The 4,391-nt window shown below is 33.7% G+C and overlaps 1 long non-coding RNA gene across 5 annotated transcripts in view; it reads left to right on the top strand.

Moving 5' to 3' along the window:
• LOC150030319 (uncharacterized) overlaps positions 1–2,570 on the top strand; it is a 3,282-nt gene extending 712 nt beyond the window's left edge. The window contains exons 3-5 of one of the 5 annotated variants that reach the window (XR_016527077.1): positions 635–733; positions 1,347–1,382; positions 1,461–2,003. This is a non-coding gene — a long non-coding RNA (uncharacterized LOC150030319). Of the gene's footprint in view, positions 1–634; positions 734–1,346; positions 1,383–1,460; positions 2,004–2,194 lie in introns of those variants that run through there. The other 4 variants (XR_016527074.1, XR_016527076.1, XR_016527075.1 and 1 more) reach the window with 4 other exon arrangements.
• The last annotated feature ends 1,821 nt before the right edge of the window (positions 2,571–4,391 follow it).

A 4,391-nucleotide genomic window follows, 5' to 3' on the forward strand; every position in this document is an offset into this window, starting at 1 on the left:
TTACTCCATTTCCTGTTTGCACATTTCTTATTCTGTCATCTTTGGAAGTCATTATTCAGATTTCTTTCACTTTCGTTTGAGTGATGAGAGACCTTAGCATATTCATGGAATAAAAAAAAAAAAACCATCCAATTCGGACAGGGTGTATTTCGAAAAGTTACATGGAATCATTAAAAAAAAATCATCCAATTCAGACAACTGTGCTCGAAGTTATGGCCTTTCAAAGTTTCAACATATTTTAAAGTAATTCTAAGGAGAATTAAACGTCTAAATCCGTTAATCAAATGGTCAGTTTATGAACATAGATGTAAAGAACGTGAAAAATGCATAAAATCAAGTGGACATATGCTCAAAATGAGTTGTATCGAGTGAGTCTCCTTTAATTGGTTTTGGGAAAAGATATTCCACTCAAATGTTGCCGAACGGTAAGGAAGTGTATTTTCTTTCTTTCATTCTATTCATGAAAAAAAATTTTCTATTATCTTTAAAATATGAACGCCGTTTCATGAAACTCTATTATATCATTTGTGGAATTCTTCATTATATTTCAAAAGCATGAAAGGAAGCATAACCGGTTAAATTTCCCTCCCCACAATTAGTTTGTTTGTGATCCAAAATTTATTCTTGTTAACAGTTTGTTAAGCATCCATTTAGTATATATTTATATCAACTACGGTGAATCCCCCTACTATCCCCTTACTACAAAAGCTCACAGCAACAGTAGAGATGGATGGTAAACTCTCCTTCCTTCATACTTTCATAAACCATGATAAACCTTTCTTCGTACTTGCATATTTACCTTGTAGCAGTATCGATTCATTCTTATTCTTTAATTCCTCAAGTATCTAAAATATTATGTAGGATGTGGCACATTTAGTATCACTATTATAAAGGATTTGAGTTGTTTTGTTTTGGTTTTTCCTGAAGTTTGGACATGTCATTTGATTTTGCAATGTGTTTTTCAGCATGACAAGTTATAGAGAATAAATTAATATTTGAATATTTTTAACTTTATGGTTGTTGGTGGTTTAATGATTTTAGATTATATTTTGAGAGGATTGTGTGATTAGTTGATTTTGACCACGTATTGAACTTAAAGAGGGTCAGTGTTAGGAACAATGTTACTTTCTGTATTTACAAATCTAAGAGATTTTTGTCTGCACTGTTTTGCTCATAGTTTGGATAAGTTATTTTGGAGTCTGCTTGAACGTATAGAGTTGTATCTCCTTAACTTTTGATTTTGTGATGAGTAGATCGTTTAATGTGTGCATGGTGGTATGTTGACTATATTTTGTAAGGATTCTGATAAAGTTTTTTGTTTTTTGTTTTTTTTTTTTTAACCAAAGTTGCGTATTTGGGTGGCATAGTTTTCACTTTCTCAGGCAAGTACAGTTGAATTTCAGTTAAACGCGATTGAATCAAGCCTTAATCGCAACTTTGACACCTTCTAAAATTGCTAGAACTTCAGCGATTGGAGGAGTGCAACAAACATCTTGGAATAGAAGCTTTGCAGCTTTAAGAAACCCAGCAAGAGAAGACAGGTTCCAATGAGGGATGGGCTGAACAATCGACTCTGGCAAGTGAACATCAAGATTTGAAGAGGCAGTTTCAGTTCAGATGTATAATTAATGATCCAATCACTTTGAAGCGTGTCATCTGGAAAAGAGAGTCATGTTCAACCTTCTTTTTGTCAAGCCAAATGGTGAGTAGTTCTAAATTCTTGTGAGGAAAGGCATTTAGAGCCTCCCAACGATCAGAAAAGCTCGAATTAAAATTGGAGAAAAGAGGATGACACAATATACTTCAAAGCTCCATGTATATAATAAGTAATGTACTTTTGTTGATAGGTTACTTATTAAACAATGTCATTAAACAATGTCGCTTTCTTCGTTGTGTTGCTAGAGTGAATTAGTTAATTTTGGTGTTTATTGAAAGTTGAATTATGTGTAGAATGATGTTTATTTAGTGTATTTGTATGATATATATTAATTATTGACTTTGTATTGTAGTGTCCTTTACAAGTAGAAATGGTTGAACGTGGGTGTTATGTTATGAGATATATGCGAGAAATCGTGACTAAAGAGAAGAATATTATCACAGATGTTGTATGTCTTTAAATTACTTATATATATTGTAGTATTATATATAGTGTAAATAGTAAATAAATATATATTTGACTTTTTATGTTTTATAGATTGATACGAGGAGCTCGTACTTGCAACCTGAATTGGATGAAGTACGCGTGGAATGGGTTGAATATTTAGGTCGCTATATCTTATGGACTTCCTATAAATTTTGTGTATGTGGCTACATGGGATTACCCAAACTTTTTTTATGTAAATGTTTTGTTCAACCATTATAGGTTATATACTTCAAAGAAATGTGTGGAGGATAGAATTCTAGTCTTGTTAATTTTGGAATACATAGCACATAGATTGGTTTTACAATTTTGGAATTATCATGTATTGGGGTGGGTTGATAGAGTATATACTATTGTACGATTGGTCTTGTAAATTTTGGAATCGTTCATATACATGGAAGGTAATAGAAGAATGGAATTGTTTATTTTAGTATTGTGAATTGTTATGTTGGATATATTGGGCTGATATGTACACCTGAAATATGTGCATCTGTTTATTTTAGTTGATGAAATTGTCTTATTGGAACACATGTAATGCAGGAAATTCGAATGTTTAATTTGAAATTGTCTTATTGGAACACATGTAATACAAGATAAAAATATATGTGACAAATAAAAAATGTCAAGAGTAAACACATACGATACATAATAAGTATCGAGAATTAATGTACTTGACATATCATCAGTGTAAAGTGTATTATATTTCTTGACACGGAAATTGTGTTAAGAAATATTTCTCTTGAGGTTTTTTTTGTATCAAGTTATCGCATTATGCTTGATGATTGAATACTCGATGTTTTTATTAGAGACAAGTATACCCTTTATTTGACATTGGAAATACGTCAAGTAATCCAATTTCTATAGTAGTGAATACTTAGTCACTCACAAGTTTAGGGCTACTCCTTAAAGGTTGATATGCTTCTAACAATAGTGTAAATCATGTGGACACAACAACATACATTTAGCTACTAGCAATGGTCTCCTTCCTAGAAGACTTTCAATGAAATGCATAACTGGCTATAGCTGCTATAGGTCGAGCACTTAAAAATTTACTTGAGGTTTAGGTTTTTGCTATGCGGACAACACACCTCACCAATGCATTCCTGCAATGCAACCAACACTTGCTCTAAGTGTTCTATTAGGTTCTTTTTCCCTATGTCAAATAACCCAATAAAGAAACACGAAGAAAAAAAAGATGAAACAGAGCAATATGGCTGATATGTATTTATTTATAAATACAACTGAAAAGATCATTCAGCAGTACATCGAAATGACAAAATAACATTCCCAAAACTAGCAGACATTCATCCCTAAAGAAGACAAGATGATTAACCAAAATAGGAAAAATAAACCAGCACATTTGAGAAAATAGGAAAAATAAACCAGCACATTTGAGAGAGCTGGTGATCCTCTCCTGCAAAAGCCACATTCAGCCTTTACCCAAAATATTCCCTGATTTTCCACTTTCCCCTCTGCTGTCCTTATTATAATGGTTTATGGTCCCTAACCGTTCTCCTCTCCTTCTGACACATTAGCTTGCTAATAATTTCCTTTCTTGCCCCTTTATTTATATGTGTAAATAATTTGAGGTTTAACAATACTGCCTCTCTCGAAATGCACCTTGTCCTCAAGGTGGAAATGGGAAAATTGTTGATTCATTAGGTGGATTTCTTTCCATGCAGCTTCATTCTCAGATAGACCCTTACACTTCACGAGCCATTCGTTGGTTACTGGCTCCCCATTCCATCTCACCCCTAAGACTGTCTCCGACATGGTTTGTAGCTCAAAATCTTCTGTTAAAACTAGAGGATGCCATTGAATCTGATGGCCTTGACCCAACATCTTTTTAAGTTGAGATATGTGGGATACATTGTGAATTGCAACTTTGGGAGGTAAAGCCAATTTATAAGCCACTTCTCCAACTCTTTCGATGATTTGGTTAGGTCCATAGAACCTAGGTGACAATTTTTCACTTCTCTTCTTTGCTAGGGATGAAAGGTCGTGCTTCTCTTCAGCTATGTGCCCATGGATACAAATATCTCATTCTAAAAATTACTTAAGAAGATTTTATCCCAATCTGTTAGAATCGAGATTGGAATTCCATGGTGTCGGACCGCCTCTTGAATGAACACTTATGCTATTCTTTTTGCTGTAAAAGGATGTTTGAGGGTGATGAAATAGGCATACTTACTTAATCGGTCCACCACTATCATGATGGAGTCGTATCCACCTACCTTCGGTAAGCCTTTCA

This window comes from Benincasa hispida, unplaced genomic scaffold (assembly GCF_027475165.1).
Source record: "Benincasa hispida cultivar pf3 unplaced genomic scaffold, pf3_genome.v1.1 HicScf314, whole genome shotgun sequence".
Taxonomy (NCBI): Eukaryota; Viridiplantae; Streptophyta; class Magnoliopsida; order Cucurbitales; family Cucurbitaceae; genus Benincasa; species Benincasa hispida.